Source organism: Schistocerca nitens, chromosome 4, assembly GCF_023898315.1.
Source record: "Schistocerca nitens isolate TAMUIC-IGC-003100 chromosome 4, iqSchNite1.1, whole genome shotgun sequence".
In the NCBI taxonomy this organism is placed as follows: Eukaryota; Metazoa; Arthropoda; class Insecta; order Orthoptera; family Acrididae; genus Schistocerca; species Schistocerca nitens.
Window position 1 is genome coordinate 180,477,751 of NC_064617.1, and position 21,396 is coordinate 180,499,146.

The window sequence follows — 21,396 nt, forward strand, 5'->3', positions numbered from 1 at the left end:
GATGAGACGGAGTGAATTGAATGCCTCTATCATCGATTACTTTAAATTCCTCCATGCTGAGAAGACGTTTCAATTCTGGTAGATTGTACATTTTTATGGGTGTTCTGGTTCATAAATATCACTTACACAACAGCACCGACTGCACAACGGGCAACGACTGCACAAGAGCTCTGACTGAACGAGCATAACGATTATTCCATGAGAGTGAGCAGTATTGTTACGTTTAGTCATTAGGGGCAGATCAAGGAGCGAAATGCAGCGCTGGCGGGCGGCTTCACACGACGCGGCGCGCGCCACCCAAAAAGTGCAGCTGTTGTTGTCATTAGCCTTGATGCTACCGTGAGAAGCTTTGATGCTACCTCTATTGTAACTACTACACTGACGTCATTTGCCGATTGTTTAAAAGACGCAGTTCACGTGTTCATTGTTTCCAGATGTAGTGCCACGACTTTTGCATTGTTGCCTTGTTTGTTTATTATTTTTTGGTCTTGAGAGGTCTCAGGGACGTATCATAGTTTTCATTATCCTTCCATCGGCGCAGCTGTTCAGATTGACACGTGTCGAAATTTTCTGTAAATTACTTTTCAACAATTTGCAGTATTGGCGCTGCTTCGTTACCAGCTTGCCTTCTCCGTATGCTTTTCATTGTTGTGTGTTGTGAAATACGAAAGGGCGCAGTGGATAAGAACGAGCAATTACTTGTCAACAATTGGCAGCACTGGCGCCTTCTCGTTATAGCTTCCTTTCTCGGTATACCTTTCATTGTTGTATGATTCAGTATCGACGCTAATGCTCTCTTGATGAGATATGAGCCGATTGCTCGTTTTTATCCACTGTGCCCTTTCGTATTTCATTTCAGCGATTAATTTATTTGTTTATCAACGTAGTAAGTAGTACAAAGCTAATCCAGAATGTAAACTGCACTTAAATTCTGTTTGAACTGTTTAACCGTCAGTGTCCGCTGTCTGAACGTCAAATATCAGATTAATACACTGTGCCTGGTTGCGTTATTTTATAGGAATTTTATTATTTTAAGTGGGAAGTACTAGATAATGTTGAAGAAACCCAAAGCATATTGTTCGAAGAGCGTAATATTATTCGAAATTTACCTGTACCAATAGGTGAAGCCAAAACAGCCTTTGTGATGCTGTAACTACCTCATAGATAACGATATCTGTCTATTGTAGTTTTGTATTCCAATCAGAATTTTCAGAGCATCAAAGCCTCATTTCAGCATGAGAGAGGGGTAAAATCAATAGGTGATATTGAATTGAAAGCCTTCATCAGTCTCTTGTTTTTAATTGTTGTTAACAAAAGTAACAGATAAAGCCTGGTAGATATATGTGGAACTGATGGTGATGGCACTGAAAAATTTTACCTCGCAAATGAACATAAAACGTTTCAAATTTATTCTGGAGACCCATAGATTTTACAGTCGCGCTATTCGTGATGAAAGGAGACAATTAGACAAGCTAACAGCTATTCGGGAAATATTTACTGTGTTTGTACGCAACTACCACAAATCTTACACCCTTGGAGAAAATGTTACAGTAGACAAGAAGCTGGAAGGATTCTGTGGAAGGTACAGTTTTCGCCAATATGTATCAATCAAAACAAACGAGTATGGATTCTTAAGTGTGGATTCTTAAGTATTTTAGTATTTTACCTGTACAATTTGGAAATATACTCTGTGTTGCAACCAGAAGGATTTACCAACTGAGCAATAAACATTTTGATGTTGTTCTGTGACTGCGTAAACCTATATATCAGTCAGGTCGAAATGTGAAAGCGGACAACTGGTTTACTAGTACTGGAATGATAATAGAGCTATGAAGGGAGAATTTTTCTTTTGTTGGCATGATGAAGAAAAACAAGCGTGGAGATTTCTCTAGAGTTTGCTATCAGTAAAAGAAGGGCTGCCCACATTTCCTTTTTTGGCTTCCACAAGACTGAACTCTAGTTTCCTCCGTACCTAAAAAGGGGAAGTGAGTGATCCAGGCATCACGTTTGTATGAATATAATTCGATAGATGCTGACATTGTAGATAAACGGAAGCCATCCACCGTAAATTTTACAATAGCGTTAAGTGTGGTATTTTCACAGCGGATCAGCTGAATGCTTTGTACAACGCTGCAAGAAATGTGCGCCGCTGGTCAATGGTTATATTTTTGTAATGATCAGTACAGTTGGAATGTATGCACAAGTGATTTATTGTGGCAACAGTAAGAATTGTATCAGAAGGAAAGGGTTCCTGAATCAGCTATGTAATACAATGTTGTTTTCTTCGCTAAATTCTGCAGAACTATTGAAATTTTGTACAGAGAACTCTAGAACTATGACTTATCTATCAAGAACTCTGAAAAAATACATATTTCTGAAAAAAAGGGTGTCAGCTTCACAGTAGGAGCTCTTATGGGGTTCTTAATTAACTTGCAATTACCTCTTAAACTATTACCTGCACAAAAAATTCTACTACGAATTTCGATAGAACTCTTCACGTGGTGTCCAGAACTGTCCTCAGAACTGTTGTACAAGTTTAATTTTTGCGAAAATTGTCAAAAAATGTTTTCGATACGAAATTTTTTTCGAGTATTGTTGTTTTCTTCGCTAAATTCTGCAGAACTATTGAAATTTTGTACAAAGAACTCTAGAACAATGGCATACCTGGCAAGAACTGTGAAAAAAATATACATTTCTGAAAAAAAGGGTGCCAACTTCACAGTAAGTGAAAAGATTTTCTCCTTAAATTGCAATTATCTCGGAAACTATTAGCTGCACAAAAAAATTTTACTGGGATTTTCGATAGAACTCTTGGAGCTCTATTCAGAACTGTGCTCAGAACTCTCGTACTTATTTACATTTTGCGGAAATTGACAAAGAATGTTTGCGATACGAAAATTTTTTCGAGTATTGTTGTTTTTTTCGCTAAATTCTGCAGAACTATTGAAATTTTGTACAAAGAACTCTAGAACTATGGCATATCTGTCAAGAACTCTGAAAAAAATTTACATTTCTGAAAAAAAGGGTGCCAACTTCACAGTAAGTGAAAAGATTTTCTCCTTAAATTGCAATTATCTCGGAAACTATTAGCTGCACAAAAAAATGTTACTGGGATTTTCGATAGAACTCTTGGAGCTCTATTCAGAACTGTGCTCAGAACTCTCGTACTTATTTACATTTTGCGGAAATTGACAAAGAATGTTTTCGATACGAAAATTTTTTCGAGTATTGTTGTTTTTTTCGCTAAATTCTGCAGAACTATTGAAATTTTGTACAAAGAACTCTAGAACTATGGCTTATCTATCAAGAACTCTGAAAAAATATAGATTTCTGTAAAAAAGGGTGCCAGCTTCACAGTGGGAGCTCTTATAGAGTTCTTAATTATGTTGCAATTTCCTCTTAAACTATTACCTGCACAAAAAAAGACTACCAGGATTTTCGATAGAACTCTTCACGTGGTGTCCAGAACTGTCATCAGAACTGCTGTACGAATATATTTATATTTTCTGTAGAGAAAGTGTGTCCCAAATTAAATCAATTTATCTCATAAACTATTATAGCCATAGAAAAAATGTTATTGGGATTTTCGATAGAGCTCTTGGGGTTCTGTTCAGAACTGTCCTCAGAACTGTTGTACGAGTTTAATTTTTGCGAAAATTGACAATGAATGTTTTCGATACGAAAATGTTTTCGAATATTGTCGTTTTCTTCGCTAAATTCTGCAGAACTATTGAAATTTTGTACAAAGAACTCTAGAACTATGGCAGATCTGTCAAGAACTCTGAAAAAAATATACGTTTCTGAAAAAAAGGGTGCCAACTTCACAGTAAGTGAAAAGATTTTCTCCTTAAATTGCAATTATCTCGGAAACTATTAGCTGCACAAAAAAATTTTACTGGGATTTTCGATAGAACTCTTGGAGCTCTATTCAGAACTGTGCTCAGAACTCTCGTACTTATTTACATTTTGCGGAAATTGACAAAGAATGTTTTCGATACGAAATTTTTTTCGAGTATTGTTGTTTTTTTCGCTAAATTCTGCAGAACTATTGAAATTTTGTACAAAGAACTCTAGAACTATGGCATATCTGTCAAGAACTCTGAAAAAAATTTACATTTCTGAAAAAAAGGGTGCCAACTTCACAGTAAGTGAAAAGATTTTCTCCTTAAATTGCAATTATCTCGGAAACTATTAGCTGCACAAAAAATTTTTACTGGGATTTTCGATAGAACTCTTGGAGCTCTATTCAGAACTGTGCTCAGAACTCTCGTACTTATTTACATTTTGCGGAAATTGACAAAGAATGTTTTCGATACGAAAATTTTTTCGAGTATTGTTGTTCTTTTTCGCTAAATTCTGCAGAACTATTGAAATTTTGTAGAAAGAACTCTAGAACTATATCATATCCATCAAGAACTCTGAAAAAAATATAGATTTCTGAAAAAAAGGGTGCTAACTTCACACGACTCATTGACACCGGTGTGTCAGACCCACCATACTTGCTCCGGACACTGCGAGAGGGCTGTACAAGAAATGAGCACACGCACGGCACAGCGGACACACCAGGAACCGCGGTGTTGGCCGTCGAATGGCGCTAGCTGCGCAGCATTTGTGCACCGCCGCCGACAGTGTCAGCCAGTTTGCCGTGGCATACGGAGCTCCATCGCAGTCTTTAACACTGGTAGCATGCCGCGACAGCGTGGACGTGAACCTATGTGCAGTTGACGGACTTTGAGCGAGGGCGTATAGTGGGCATGCGGAAGGCCGGGTGGACGTACCGCCGAATTGCTCAACACGTGGGGCGTGAGGTCTCCACAGTACATCGATGTTGTCGCCAGTGGTCGGCGGAAGGTGCACGTGCCCGTCGACCTGGGACCGGACCGCAGCGACGCACGGATGCACGCCAAGACCGTAGGATCCTACGCAGTGCCGTAGGGGACCGCACCGCCACTTCCCAGCAAATTAGGGACACTGTTGCTCCTGGGGTATCGGCGAGGACCATTCGCAACCGTCTCCATGAAGCTGGGCTACGGTCCCGCACACCGTTAGGCCGTCTTCCGCTCACGCCCCAACATCGTGCAGCCCGCCTCCAGTGGTGTCGCGACAGGCGTAAATGGAGGGACGAATGGAGACGTGTCGTCTTCAGCGATGAGAGTCGCTTCTGCCTTGGTGCCAATGATGATCGTATGCGTGTTTGGCGCCGTGCAGGTGAGCGCCACAATCAGGACTGCATACGACCGAGGCACACAGGGCGAACACCCGGCATCATGGTGTGGGGAGCGATCTCCTACACTGGCCGTACATCACTGGTGATCGTCGAGGGGACACTGAATAGTGCACGGAACATCCAAACCGTCATCGAACCCATCGTTCTACCTTTCCTAGACCGGCAAGGGAACTTGCTGTTCCAACAGGACAATGCGCGTCCGCATGTATCCCGTGCCACCCAACGTGCTCTAGAAGGTGTAAGTCAACTACCCTGGCCAGCAAGATCTCCGGATCTGTCCCCCATTGAGCATGTTTGGGACTGGATGAAGCGTCGTCTCACGCGGTCTGCACGTCCAGCACGAACGCTTGTCCAACTGAGGCGCCAGGTGGAAATGGCATGGCAAGCCGTTCCACAGGACTACATCCAGCATCTCTACGATCGTCTCCATGGGAGAATAGCAGCCTGCATTGCTGCGAAAGGTGGATATACACTGTACTAGTGCCGACATTGTGCATGCTCTGTTGCCTGTGTCTATGTGCCTGTGGTTCTGTCAGTGTGATCATGTGATGTATCTGACCCCAGGAATGTGTCAATAAAGTTTCCCCTTCCTGGGACAATGAATTCACGGTGTTCTTATTTCAATTTCCAGGAGTGTATAACTTTACACAATGCTAATTCGTAACAGCCGCGCGTATGCTCCTACACTATAGCTGGAGTCATAGTGGCAGTCGAGTTTAGGTCTGTTCTGCGCACCTACGTCTCGTATTCTCTGAGAGCCAATGAGCGTTTAGTAGTGTTCTGGGCGCTCTGCTATGAATGCCGTAGCTAATGATAGCATTAAACGTGGTCGCTGCCAGTTGTTTAGTGAACTTCGTTTCTATTTTTTTCGAAATGTCATCGCTGATTTTGGTGGTAAGTGATAATTCCTGCTTAAGCAAGCAAGAGACATAATATGCAGGATATACGCTTTATTCAAGCGGAAAGCAAACGCATGCGCGTACCGCAACTGTCGCTTGGAATCTTCAACAATGCAATCCCCGTCGGTGCCCCGAAATGCGCGAACCGCCATCGTTCGTAGATCGAGTGCGGTATGCAGGCTCTAGTTCATCGTTGGCAAAAGGGCGTAACGAATGGTGGTGACTATATGGATAAATGGCAGTCTGTAGTCGAAATATTGCTCTCTTTAACTCTGCTGTTATGATTTATGTATCTTCTGAAGTTTCTATGAATAAAAATAGGAGGCACTACTTTCGGAACGACCCTTGTAGTAGTATAAATGAATATTATAATGTCTGTTAACTATCTATAAGTTAGTATGAAAACTGGATTTCAGGGAGAGTGAATCATACTTTGAGGGGAAAATTGTAAAGTATAATTTGCCAGGTTATGGTACTGAAAAAAACAAGAAATATTTTACGATAATTCAGTTATTTAAAGAGATAGTTATTTCGATATTTTTGGGTTTTATAAATTTGTTCGTTTCATAAACTGCTTATAAAAACTTCTAAGTTATGATTTGGTAAAATGTAAAACATGCAGGAATGTGCAGTTTAATGCTCTTTTTGAACTGGCTGTGATGTAGTATATCGCCTAATCAGACGACATTACGTTCGACGTATTTTGTGGACTACAGAATTGCTTCGTGAAATGTAAATTCAGTACTTCACCATGTTCGGACGCGTCTATAAGGATCTCTGAATAAATGTGATAATTTTGCGGAATTATGAGTAAAACATGACCCGGAGTGCGACAAAGCAAACGCGAACAAGTGAGAAAGACGAATGCGCGGAATTCCGATTTTTGTTTGTAAACTGTGATATTTGAATGAACGAAAATCCACGTGGCGTGTTATGCATGCTGTGACCACGTACTGAACATTTGATGGGTCAATTTATGAAATATTTGACAGAGCATTGTGTCACAGAAAATTACGTTTTGTAATGTTTTTGGTAACTGGTTCGGTTAGATACTATAAGCTGGCTGACCGTGTGTGTGTATCTAAGATGTAAGTTAAGATTATCAGGAGGCTTTGCGGTGTTTTTGCATCATACCAACGACAGTATATTAAAGTTTTCACTCACAAACTATATCTTTTCATAGCTCAATTAACCTGATACTAGAAAAACTTGAGGCGCCCTTTAGATACAGTTAATGTGACTGGTTGTACTGCATTCCAGACAGCTGAGTAACATTATCCCTTTTCTAGCAGGACAGGCGTGTGACTCCGTTGTCATTCCTGTTGCGTTTCACTGTCCGCCGTTACGGGCTTCCGGTTTGTTTTATTTTTTATGTACAACACCGGTAAGAAAGAGAAAAATGGTAGCGAAAGCTGGATGTTTACCCAACATCCAAATTGTCAACAAGAAACGGATGATAAAAACCTACCATTGATGGTGTTCTAACAGAATAAAACTAAACGTTTATGGTGAAGAGGAATCCATTTCAGTAGCTGCATACAGACTGCAAATATTAATGAACTAGTGATGCATCGGCTGCTGTCACCATGTACACACTGTAGAATTTCACTGCTACTTTTCAGAAGTGTGGTATTAGAAATCAATACCGCACCACAGCGTGCTAACGCTGGCACTGGAGCTGAAAGTTTCCGTCCAACGCCGGTAGCGGTCGTACGGGATCCGGTGGGCCCAAATGGAGCGGGCCCACTAGCCCACACCTCCAGCAGCTCTGTGCCACGAGAGTCCTGTGCCACCATGATGAAGGATGGCCGGTGCCAGCCACGCAGTGTACTTGCGCTTGGAGCCACTGGTCTATGACACCTTCGTTCATGGTTCTTGTTGACTACACTTTTTGTTGCATCATTTGTAATAAGTCTTCATACGTTTGGAGAAACACAAGTTAAGTAAATATTCTGTTTGTTGTGTTAACTTGTGTGCTAGTTTTTTCTGCTCTCGTCCAGCTTTCATATGACGACAGTTACTACACCAGTCTGTAGCCCACCTCTCCTTACTGTTCTGTATGAAGTTGTTTACAACAAGAAGTATCAGTACGCTGAAGAGATGAGGCTATTTAATACAGGGTGTTTCAGAAGTGACGGTCAGTATTCAGGGATATGACAGGAACGACCATTCGAAACGAAAAAGTCAGGCAAACTTGGGCTCTGAAACGCATACCTTAAGAGCTATGAGCAATTCTTGATCTTCGATACTGTGAAACGAATCTCTCCTATTGCAAGCTCTTTGCTCTCCATATTTTGAGAAGTGGTGGTATGGACCAAAACAATAAAAATTATCTAGTAAATATGTACTCTAAAATGCATACCTTAAGAGCTTTGAGACACCTTCATCTTCGCTACTTTGAAACACAACTCTTCTAATGATCAAGTGCTTATAACTTTTAAGGTATGCATTTTAGAGCACAAGTTGACTACAAGACATTTTTTTCTTATTTCGGTCCCAAGATATGGAAAGCAAAGAACTTGCAGTAGAAGAGATTTGTGTCACAGTACGGAAGATCAAGAATTGATCGTAACTCTTAAGATATGCGTTACAGAGCCCTTGTTTACTTGACTCTTCTTTCGAATGATCATTCCTTTTGTAAACCCTCGTCGCCAGTTTTGCAAAGGCCTCGTCGCTCCTGCTGTGCTGGCCGAATTGCTACTGTTATTACACTAGTCCAAGTTTCTGAGATTATGAAACGGCTTCTGGTGCAGTACACCGCTAAGACAATTTCTCCCTGCCACTATTACACAGTTATTTTCCAGGGTCAGGTAACAGGATAGGAGAATGAAAGTTCTACAACACTCCTACAAATTAGTAACAAAGTCACACAAATGAGTTAGAAAGGTTTATTTAACTTTGTTACTTGATGAATAATGAAGTCTGCAACACTGATTGTAATATAACACGCAGAAAGGCCCCCAGTGGCTAAGTGCAAATAATCGTCAGTAATCTTCACAGTGCTGGACTCGCATTCGGGAGGACGACGGTTCAATCCCGCGTCCGGCCATCCTGATTTAGGTTTTCCGTGATTTCCCTAAATCGCTCCAGGCAAATACCGGGATGGTTCCTTTCAAAGGGCACGGCCGACTTCCTTCCCTAATCCGATGAGACCTATGACCTCGCTGTCTGGTCTCCTTCCCCAAAAACAACCAAAACAACCAACCAATCTTCACAGCACATAGCAAATACAATTTACAACTGTCTTTCTGTCTGTTGACTCCTAATAGTTCACTAAACGACGTTCCCTGTCTAAGTCAGCCCTGGACCCCGATCTATAACCAACTGGACGAGAGCTGCCCTTCTATCTTCCGAGTAGGCTTCTGTCCACTGTCGTCCGGTAATTGCGGATCGTACTCGGCCGGAAACTGGCCGAGGCGAAGTCGATATCATCATTCTCAGTGCCACCAGCGGCGCTGGTGGAACACGCGCAGGTGGCTAGTCTCTATGGCACTAGCACCAGCTCGCATCTTTGCTCACTTCTGAAACACCCTATATACACTGCCGGACAAAAAAAGTTAAGCGCGTAGAAATGGAGGAGGAAACGAAACTTCAAGGGTTGAGAGGGTATGTAGTGTTGGTCAAGTAATTTATAATATCGAGTGAAATTTACAAAGGGCATGGTAATACGAGCGTGATTTTTTTTTTGTCATCAGTCTACTGACTGGTTTGATGCGGCCCGCCACGAATTCCTTTCCTGTGCTAACCTCTTCATCTCCGAGTAGCACTTGCAACCTACGTCCTCAATTATTTTCTTGACGTATTCCAATCTCTGTCTTCCTCTACAGTTTTTGCCCTCTACAGCTCCCTCTAGTACCATGGAAGTCATTCCCTCATGTCTTAGCAGATGTCCTATCATCCTGTCCCTTCTCCTTATCAGTGTTTTCCACATATTCCTTTCCTCTCCGATTCTGCGTAGAACCTCCTCATTCCTTACCTTATCAGTCCACCTAATTTTCAACATTCTTCTATAGCACCACATCTCAAATGCTTCGATTCTCTTCTGTTCCGGTTTTCCCACAGTCCATGTTTCACTGCCATACAATGCTGTACTCCAGACGTACATCCTCAGAAATTTCTTCCTCAAATTAAGGCCCGTATTTGATATTAGTAGACTTCTCTTGGCCAGAAATGCCTTTTTTGCCATAGCGAGTCTGCTTTTGATGTCCTCCTTGCTCCGTCCGTCATTGGTTTCTTTACTGCCTAGGTAGCAGAATTCCTTAACTTCATTGACTTCGTGACCATCAATCCTGATGTTAAGTTTCTCGCTGTTCTCATTTCTACTACTTCTCATTACCTTCGTCTTTCTCCGATTTACTCTCAAACCATACTGTGTACTCATTAGACTGTTCATTCCGTTCAGCAGATCATTTAATTCTTCTTCACTTTCACTCAGGATAGCGATGTCATCAGCGAATCGTATCATTGATATCCTTTCACCTTGTATTTTAATTCCACTCCTGAACCTTTCTTTTATTTCCATCATTGCTTCCTCGATGTACAGATTGAAGAGTAGGGGCGAAAGGCTACAGCCTTGTCTTACACCCTTCTTAATACGAGCACTTCGTTCTTGATCGTCCACTCTTATTATTCCCTCTTGGTTGTTGTACATATTGTATATGACCCGTCTCTCCCTATAGCTTACCCCTACTTTTTTCAGAGTCTCGAACAGCTTGCACCATTTTATATTGTCGAACGCTTTTTCCAGGTCGACAAATCCTATGAAAGTGTCCTGATTTTTCTTTAGTCTTGCTTCCATTATTAGCCGTAACGTCAGAATTGCCTCTCTCGTCCCTTTACGTTTCCTAAAGCCAAACTGATCGTCACCTAGCGCATTCTCAATTTTCTTTTCCATACTTCTGTATATTATTCTTGTAAGCAGCTTCGATGCATGAGCTGTTAAGCTGATTGTGCGATAATTCTCGCACTTGTCAGCTCTTGCCGTCTTCGGAATTGTGTGGATGATGCTTTTCCGAAAGTCAGATGGTATGTCGTCAGACTCATATATTCTACACACCAACGTGAATAGTCGTTTTGTTGCCACTTCCCCCAATGATTTATCAGTATGATATTGCACACCCTCCATCCTGGATGCATGCACTGATTTGGTTGGAAGACAGTCATAGCCATTTATTCCCTTCTGAGGTTAACAGGCACACAACTTTTGTAACTGGTACTTTATTTCCTAGATACTAGCACTGGGACGAAATTGACGTTCGAGCTGGTTTAACAACAGGTCTGGGGATCTTACTGGCCATGGGAGAACCTCAACATCACGCAGTAATTTCATATATATACTTCTCACACACATATGTGGACGAGCATTGTCGTCGTGAAGAAAGCACAATGATACTGTCGCTTGAGAGGTAATACACGAGGACGCAGCGTGCCTGTAACACAGCCATATCGCTATCAGCCGTGATCTGAAGTCATAACTGATGGCTCCCCACTGTGCCTCTCCAAAGAATGGAATTTTTCCTGACATCGCCACCATTCACGCCCACGATGGCCATTTGGAGTTGTGCAGAATGGGACGCTATTCATCAGCAGTCCATGCTTCCAGGTCACGGCACCACTCGAACACGACTGTCTGTGTTGAGGTGTTAACAGCAGCTTACGCATGGGATGTCAGTTCCCTAATCAGGCTGCAACTAGTTTCCGACTAATGGTGCGGGACGACGCAGAATGCAGCAGGGAATCAATTAGGTTCTCGGATGGTAGGTGTAGGCTTGAAGCGGTTACCATGTGTTTGGTGCACAATACGGCGATCCTCCCTTCTTTGTGATCAGATGTGGAAGACTAGAACGTTATATTCCCCTAACGCTCTGGGTGAAACCGCAATTTTGCGTAAGGAGGTTAAAGGATGGAAATTAGGCTTGTGTGAAGAACTCGAAATTTTTAAACACACGCTCAGTAGGAATGGTAACGTTAACTTATCAGCTCCAGCTTGCTAGTTAACAATTTCTTGAAGATTTTAAGCTGGTATTCCAGAGCGGTAATTGTAGTTACAGTTCACTGGTGGCGTCCACTTGTCATTCGTTCTAGTCATATTTATATTTTTCTTGTAAAATATTCTCTCTCTTTCTATTTATCCTCTTTTTTATTGTTATAATCCAGTTTTAAAGTTTCCCCTCCGCCTCCTCCTCCTCCTCCTCCTTACATGTTCCACCATTTTTCCGTCTAAAATTTTCTCAGTCCCGTTTCGATATAACGTGATGGTTGATAGTTTACGATTTATCTGTTGGATATATGGATATTTTTCAGCTCACGCACGCCACCTGCTGATCTTTCCTATTTCGTCTACTGCGACAACTTCGTCAGTCGCCGCATTGTACCAGCCACTTATGGGCCGTTTCATTGCCTTTTAATGCCACGTACATTTTATTGTGAAGACTTTTGCACTTAGCCCAGCTCCAGTGGGACTGTTTTTAGAGGATTTTATTTGGTATTACTGACGATCGCACATACCATGTTACCTGAAATGAGCTTCTTTGCTCTAAAATATGCCGTCGCCAATACATCATTTTGTGTGTACGTAATTTTTCTTTATTACACTACTGGCCATTAAAATTGCTACACCAAGAAGAAATGCAGATGATAAACGGGTATTCATTGGACAAATATATTATACTAGAACTGACATGTGATTACATGTTCACGCAGATTGGATGCACAGATCCTGAGAAATCAGTACCCAGAACAACCACCTCTGGCCGTAACAACGGCCTTCATACGCCTGGGCATTGAGTCAAACACATCGTAGTTGGCATGTACAGGTTCAGCTGCCCATGCAGTTTCAACACGATACCACAGTTCATCAAGAGTAGTGAGTAGCGTATTGTGACGAGCCAGTTGCTCGGCCACCATTGACCAGACGTTTTCAATTGGTGAGAGATCTGGCCAGGGCAGCAGTCGAACATTTTCTGTATCCAGAAAAGCTCGTACAGGACCTGCAACATGAGGTCGTGCATTATCCTGCTGAAATGTAGGGTTTCGCAGGGATCAAATGGAGGATAGAGACACGGGTCGTAACACGTCTGAAATGTAACGTCTACTGCTCAAAGTGCCATCAATGTGAACAAGAGGTGACCGCGACGTGTAACCAATGGCACCCCATACCATCACGCCGGGTGATACGCCAGTATGGCGATGACGAATACACGCTTCCAATGTGCGTTCACCGCGATGTCGCCAAACACCGATGAGACCATCATGATGCTGTAAACAGAAGCTGGATTCATCCGAAACAATGACGTTTTGCCATTCGTGCGCCCAGGTTCATTGTTGAGTACACCATCGCGGGCGCACCTGTCTGTGATGCAGCGTCAAGGGTAACCGCAGCCATGGTCTCCGAGTCGATAGTCCATGCTGCTGCAAACGTCGTCGAACTGTTCGTGCAGATGGTTATTGTCTTGCAAACTCCGCCATCTGTTGACTCAGGGGTCGACACGTGGCTGCACGATCCGTTACATGCGGATAAGATGCCTGTCATCTCGACTGCGAGTGATACGAGGCCGTTGGGATCCAGCACGGCGTTCCGTAATACCCTCCTGAACCCACCGATTCCATATTCTGCTAACAGTCATTGGATCTCGACCAATGGGAGGAGCAATGTCGCGATACGATAAACCGCAATCGCGGTAGGCTGCAGTCCGACCTTTATCAAAATCGGAAACGTGATGGTACGCATTTATCCTCCTTACACGAGGCATCACAACAACGTTTCACCAGACAACGCCTGTCAACTGCTGTTTGTGTATGAGAAATCGGTTGGAAACTTTCCTCATGTCAGCACGTTGTAGGTGTCGCCACCGTCGCCAACCTTGTGTGAATGCTCTGAAAAGGTAATAATTTGCATATCACAGCATCGTCTTCCTGTCTGTCGCGTCTTTAGCACGTCATCTTCGTGGTGTAGCAATTTTAATGGCCCGTAGTGTATATTTCATCCATTGGTTTTGTACATCTTTTACGCCTTAATAATTCTTTTTAACTGTGATGTATAACATTTCCTTAGTAGGTCCATGCAGTCCTCAAGAAGACGCTTTTACTGTTGTTGAAAGTATAGTCAAAGATTGTTAACAAACCTTTATATCTACAACTAGCTAGCTGATTTTCTCAAATCATTCATGTAATCAATCACATACCTGCCGATGGTATGTAGGTATACGAAAGTACATTGATATGCAACCACGTCTTCTGGGTGATTCAGTTTTTTGTCAGGCAGTTTTGTTTACGCAGCTCAGTCATCTGCAAATCGCCACAGTTAAAAAATGGTTCAAATGGTTCTGAGCACTGTGGGACTTAATATCTGAGGTCATCAGTCCCATAGAACTTAGAACTACTTAAACCTAACTTACCTAAGGACATTTGCTTTATTAAAATTGTGTCGCGCGTAGTCTCACGCCGGGGACGTATTGTGTGGCTCTCTACTATGCACTGTGTCCCGCGAGACAAAACGTCACGGGCGGAGTCATCAATATGCATTGAAAATGGAGGACACTCTTTGGAAACGGCCGACGACAGGCCGATTCTTCCCCCTGGCGGCCGGACCCACCCCCTCGATGGCGCGGGCGGACGTCCATTTGCATGGAAATGGCGGCCGCGCCCCGAGCTGAGCTTGCACGGCGGGCTATCTGGCAGGCCTATCAGCAGACAGTGCTTCGCCTCGCCCAGCCTCGCCCGAAAAAACTTCGGCGTGGTCCGGCCGCCGCTGCGCCACATCGTTAACTGTTTGGACCTAACTCGCCGATAGCGCGGCTCGGGACAGGGCGGCCGCGGCTGCCAAGTTGCGGCTAGCCGGGGGGCGCCGGCGAGTTGATGGCCTGTTGGCCGGAACTAAGTTGGCTCGCCCTGCGGGCTGCGTAGGGGCGGCGCCGCAAAGCGAGGGAGACGGTGGCATCTCCGCGGTGCTGGTGGCGACGGAACTGTCATAGGGGAAAGTTTCCGCACTTTTATATACGGCGAGTTTAATGAATAAATGATGACTAACTGAAACCCTCAGCTGCCGACAGGTGTTGTTGGTATACCTCGATGCGGACAGCTGAAAATGTGTGCCCCGACCGGGACTCGAACCCGGGATCTCCTGCTTACATGGCAGACGCTCTATCCATCTGAGCCACCGAGGACACAAATGAATAGCGCGACTGCAGGGACTTGTCCCTTGCACGCTTCCCGTGAGACTCACATTCCCAACTGTCCACAATTCTACATATGTAAAGTACCTTATAGACATTTGCTCACCCACTCATTACTCGCGCACGCTTTGGCGATTCCCGTAAGAGTTTGGGCAACCTGTGCACATTCGCACAGACGAAGGTCAATGGCTGGGTAGCCTTTAACTATATATATGAAGACAGTAACTGTTTTCAAAGAACAGATACTGTTGATGACCGTGCAGCTTTTCCCTGGAATAAATGATGACTAACTGAAACCCTCAGCTGCCGACAGGTGTTGTTGATATACCTCGATGTGGACAGCTGAAAATGTGTGCCCCGACCGGGGCTCGAACCCGGGATCTCCTGCTTACATGGCAGACGCTCTATCCATCTGAGCCACCGAGGACACAGATGAATAGCGCCACTGCAGGGACATTTTCAGCCGTCCACATCGAGGTATATCAACAACACCTGTCGGCAACTGAGTGTTTCAGTTAGTCATCATTTATTCCAGGGAAAAGCTGCACGGTCATCAACAGTATCTGTTCTTTGAAAACAGTTACTGTCTACACATATATAGAGTTTAATGAGGACATTAAATAAAGACCTTCGTTGAACCATTATGGATCGTGGGACGACGGATGGCATGAACTTCTTGATGCAATAATTTACCGACAGCTGTAAGTATTGTAGAAATATATTTTATGAACTACTATGTGCTACCAATTTCGGCATTACATTGATGCCATCTTCAGGCCCCACTCGTCATAGTCAGACTCTCAGCCTGTGTCGCCTGGCCACCAAGAGCTGTTGCAGGACTATTGATTCACGGATCCAGTTATATGGCTCCTTCCGTGTATAGCGATTTTACGACTAGAGTGGGGCCTGAAGATGGCATCAATGTAATGCCGAAACTGGTAGCACATAGAAGTTCATAAAATAAAATAAATTTCTACAGTACATACGGGGTGCACTCAGCCTTGTGATGCCAATTGAGGAGCTACTCGACCGAATAGTAGCGGCTTCGGTCAAGAATACCATCATAATGACCGGGAGGGCGGTGTGCTGACCACATCCCCATCCAATCCGCATCCTCCACTGAGGATGACACGGCGGTGCGATGGTCCCGGTTGGCCACTCGTGGACTGAAGACGGAGTACAATACATACGGCAGTTGGTAAATTATTGCACCAAGAAATTAAATAAAGAGGCTTGCCTGAAAAGTGATTTCATCCTGCAAAGGCGAACCGTACATGGTGTTCAACAATTCAGCAATCTAATTCAGCCTTTATGTGCAAGTACTACCTTTTTTCGTGTTGATAGGAATCACAGAGCAGTTAAAAATGTTCTCATACGCTCAAAAACATTGGAAATAGTGGACAAAGAAGAGAGCATCGAATCGAAATGAAATTTAGTAGACATAATGATACAGATGTGAGATTCACTTGTGAGCCGTGGTAAAATTTGCTGTTTTGAAGAGCGCGCTGCAGCGCGTAGTGTAAAGCAGTCGCCCTCCGTTTCTGGCGGTGGCGCCGCTGTGGCAATCGCAGCTTTGGTGTCTCCCTCTGGTGGGAAAGGGTTGCCTGTTCACGTGCATTTAAGGGGCGCTATGAGCTCGGCAGTGAACAGTCTGTCAGTCTGGGCGAGTCTAGTCAGTTGGTCAGGCGGTGTGTGTCTGCGTCAGTCACTCGTCACCGGTTGCTGGTCTGTCTCTCGTTCGCATTTGTTCGGCAGTCAGGGTCTGTTTGTCGTCCGGAGTGCTAGCATGTGTTAGGCCGCCAGTCTGCTCGAGTTTGTTTTGGCAGTGGGCATTGGCGGTTGGATCGATCGGTTGGTCGGTCGCGCGCTGGGACACCAGATGACTTGTCCGTCTTGAGCGTCGGCGCATGTGAGGTCGCCACGTCAGTCCAGTGGGCCGCGCCGTATAGCGAGGGGTTGTGGCTTCACGGCCAACGCGAGAACAACAGGAGTCAACCCACGACATCGGTCTGGCCGGGGCGAGCTGTGACGCCGTGAGACGGGAGATCGGCGCGCCTTCCTGCGTCCGTTGAAGCGGCTGGCAGCGGACGGTTCGGGAGAGCGTTTTGGTGGTGCTGCGCCAGGTGTTTGCCAGAAATCGCAGTTATTAGAAGTTAAGTGATTAGTGATATTGAGAGGTGGCATGAGCCTCCTCTCATATTTCTATCTTACGATATTCGTCTCTAATTGTATGCGGTGAAAAGTTGCTATTCCTTCACACGCGGACTTCCCACGCAGCGTTTCTCGTCACCTGGGTGGTCCGGTGACAGGCGTGCTCCGCTGATCTGGAAAGGGTTAAGCCGACGGGTGTGAGGAAGTCGAGTGAATGCTTTGCAGACGCCGACATTGTCAAAAGACACGCCCAGAGGGGTCTGAAGTAGCGGCTGGGCTAGACGTTCCGTTACTTCGCAGAATCTTAGCGAAAACACTTTCTGGCGGGCTACCAGCGAGGCGTGGGAATGACTTGTGTACCCAGGCAGTTGTGGCGGGAAAATTCCCGCGCTTTCTGCAAAATAGTAACTGTGATTGGCTTGCTCAGGGCATAGCTCCGTGACGTAGCAAAATCAGCGCAGAAATTGGCGCCAAGAATCTCCATTGGTAGAATGGTAGTGCTCCGGCAATGGAGTGGAATTTTCGCCGGTTTTCGAGTTGCTGATTGGAACGTTTAACCACGGCCACTGTCGTGGGGGCGGGAATGTTGTGTTTTCGGCCTGGACGGGTGCTCTAGGCAGTCGGCTCTCCCCTTTCGGTCGAGGACGTTGAAGCAACCAGCCATCGCCTCCGGTACGCCAGATCGTGTTCTGGCAGTTAAGAAGACAGTTTGGTAATGTATGTCCGCAGCACCGGCAGATAGGGATTTTCCTATGTGATAATCAGAGCTCAGCAGAGCGCGCCTGTTCGTCTTTTTCTAACTTTGTTCTGTCTTGAGTAGCAGCAATTAATGTTGGGTTAGCTGTGTGTCTCTCTTAAGATTTGAGTGGGAAGGAATTGGCTCCACATACCACTTCGTCATAAACCTCACAATCTAGTTTAGGGACAACTTCACCTTCACAGCGTTTGTTTGAGTATCCAATTTGAGCCAGTTTGATGTATTATAAATGTTTCATGTGTTTTTGTTTATTATTTTGTGTTTAGTCTTAATAAATCATATTATTTTGGACAGAACTTTCATTCTGTTAATCGGTAGAGCAACCCTATCATTCCTCACTATGTTAATGAGACCTTCGTTTATTTAACTTATTTATCAAATTAAATTATTGCAGGTGCCAAACTCTCTTCTACTCCACTGGCAGGGTTGATTAGAGTCAGTTCGCGTATTTTTTTTAATCCTTGAGCAACAGCAAAAGTCGGAGCTAGAATAGGGGGGGCTTAGAGCATCATTTACATATGTAGATTCTAGAAGAATTTAGTGTTAAATACGCTGCTAGCCCCGGCACCTCGCAATATGTTGTTTCAGTTACTTGTTAAATTCTACTTGTGTTCTTGGTCAGTCCCTCGTCCCCAGCTTGCTCGTCTGTCTCTCGTTCGCATTTGTTAGGCAGTTAGTGTCTGTCTGTCAGTCTCTCGGTCTGCCGTACGTTAATATCTGCCTCTGTCATGTTTGTCTGATTGGGTGTTAATGAATTTATTCCTTAAAGGCCGAATTCTTGAAATATGTTTTTATCTTGCCTATCACCTTGCGAGGTGGTATATGTGTAATGTAGAGCATGTTGAACATTTTATGTAAGTCTGCATTTTATGGGTTTTATTTAAATAGTCATTCTAGGTTATAAGGTTGCCACCCTTCCACCGTAAGTCCCTTAAAAAAATTGCACTTTCGGTGGCAAATAATTTGAGCGCTGTACCATTTCCATCCCTCTTACGGTGTTCATAGTTTACGTGTATGTGTCAATTGTTAAAAATTTTTTAGTTTAAATTAATCTGGTGTGTTGCAGATTTGCACCAATGTACTCTTTCAGAAGCTGTTGTGAGCGGTCATGACTGCGGCCTTGTTGAAAGGGAGCAGGCAAGCTTCTCAGCCCGAAGGCTCATACTGTTAATATTGTTCTTTTGCCTCTAAATAAAATTGTAACTTGACATTTCGCGGGTGCTTTCCTGTAAAAGTTTAAATCTGTTTTTGAAAAAGCTTTTAAAATTAAAATTCACATTTGATAAAAGTAATTTCATTTTCCATCAGTTACTTCCTGGCAACTACTTCCACGCTCACCTAGTGTGATTAAATGTGTTAATGTTCTTGATGAATCGTAGTAAATAAAGTAAATTCCTTAAGAAAAGATTTTGAAAGTTTAAAAATCCACCGTTCAACTTGATCCCAAAATCAAGACGAGTAAACAAAAAAAGTGAGTACGAGCAGACATATATAGTGCGACAACAATAACGAATTGGACCACCTTTTGCTGCAATACATGCCGTATCTCGGTCCGAAATCGAAATGGTTAGACGTCCGATGCCTGAGGTATATCGGCCCACAAATATTGAACAGGCGGGCAACGGCCTTGCCGCAGTGGATATACCGGTTCCCATCAGATTATCGAAGTTAAGCGCTGTCGGGCGTGGCCGGCACTTGGATGGGTGACCATTCGGGTAGCCATGCGCTGTTGCCGTTTCTTGGGGTGCACTCAGTCTCGTGAAGCCAATTGCGGAGCTACTCGACCGAACAGTAGCGGCTCCGGTCACAGACAACCATCGTAACGACCGGGAGACTGGTGTGCCGACCACACGCCCCTCCGCATCCTTAGCTGAGGATGACACGGCGGAGTGCTTTTATTGAACAGGCACCTCCATATCATGTAAACAGTGACATTATGGCATCTAGCCTTTCAGCTGGTCCCACACACGCTCTTTAGGGGACAAGTCTGAAGAGCAGGCCGGCCATGGAACAATCAGAACGTGTAGGAAGTCTGAGTAACTCGAGGTGTATGCGGAGGAGCATTGTCTTCCTGAAAATGTGCTCCTTCATGTAGGAAAGGTCCCACATGGGGATGCAGAATGTCATCAGTACAACGGTTAACGGTTAAGGTTCCACGTACCACAATTAGAGCGGACCAGCTATCGGCGGCTAGGGCCCTCCAGATCATTGTACTGGGTGTGCTGGAGGTATGGTGCGTGACAGCGTGGGTGGAACTGTACCGCCCACCAGGCTGCCTCCACACCAATATGCGCTTATCATCCGTCCCCTAAACGAATAGAGGTTCAGCACTAAGCACTGTCTTTAGCCAGTCTGTGGCAGTCCATGTCCACCTGGCTTGCCACCACTGTAGACAGAGTCGCCGATGTCTCAGTGTTAACGGTAGTAAATGACAAGGGCGCCTGTATTGCACATTCGCATCCGCAAGACGTCTGGAAACGTTTTGTGGAACATCTAGCACTCGTACATCTGATCGTCACTATGGGATCCCAGATCGCATGCCGCACAGTCCTTCATTCCTCTAGCTTCGTCGTTTTCCTGGTAGCTCCACACCTGGTATGCTGCACGTGGGTGCCATCTCGTCTCCACTGCTCCCAACATCATCTGCCGGAACACTCCCAACAGCTGAGCTGGCGAGCCACTACGTTTCGGGAAGCCTGCGGTTCTCATGCCGATGATTAGGCCGCTTTCAAATTGGCGTAAGTGTGAGAAATGTCTAACCCATCTAGCTGACACCTTTGGACCTACCAACGTTCCTCTAGAGTTGTGATGTGATTGTTACGTGTATGACTCATCCACTACGCGCCATTTGAGTAGGCCGATTGAAACGCTACTACATGTGCATGCAACCTTGGCACTAAACTTGGTTGATTTTCAGATCGATTCCCACTGCATTTACATGCAAAATTTCGCATTTGTTTCCTCCGCCTGGGTGCGCTAGTATCAGTGTTCCTGAGTGTATAACATTTATTTTCCAATCGTAATTGCGTGGTTTTTTACTAATGAATACCGAGTGAGGTGGCGCAGTGGTTAGCACACTGGACTCGCATTCGGGAGGACGACGGTTCAATCCCGTCTCCGGCCATCCTGATTTAGGTTTTCCGTGATTTCCCTAAATCGCTTCAGGCAAATGCCGGGATGGTGCCTTTG

At 44.5% G+C, this 21,396-nt stretch overlaps 1 protein-coding gene and 1 pseudogene across 1 annotated transcript in view; one reads left to right on the forward strand and one right to left on the reverse strand.

Annotated features, from left to right (window-relative positions):
- Positions 1-21,396, reverse strand: part of LOC126252188 (uncharacterized) — a 1,014,765-nt gene that overhangs the window by 941,323 nt on the left and 52,046 nt on the right. The gene's annotated exons all lie outside the window — the stretch shown is intronic.
- Positions 19,825-19,942, forward strand: LOC126254198 (5S ribosomal RNA; annotated as a pseudogene).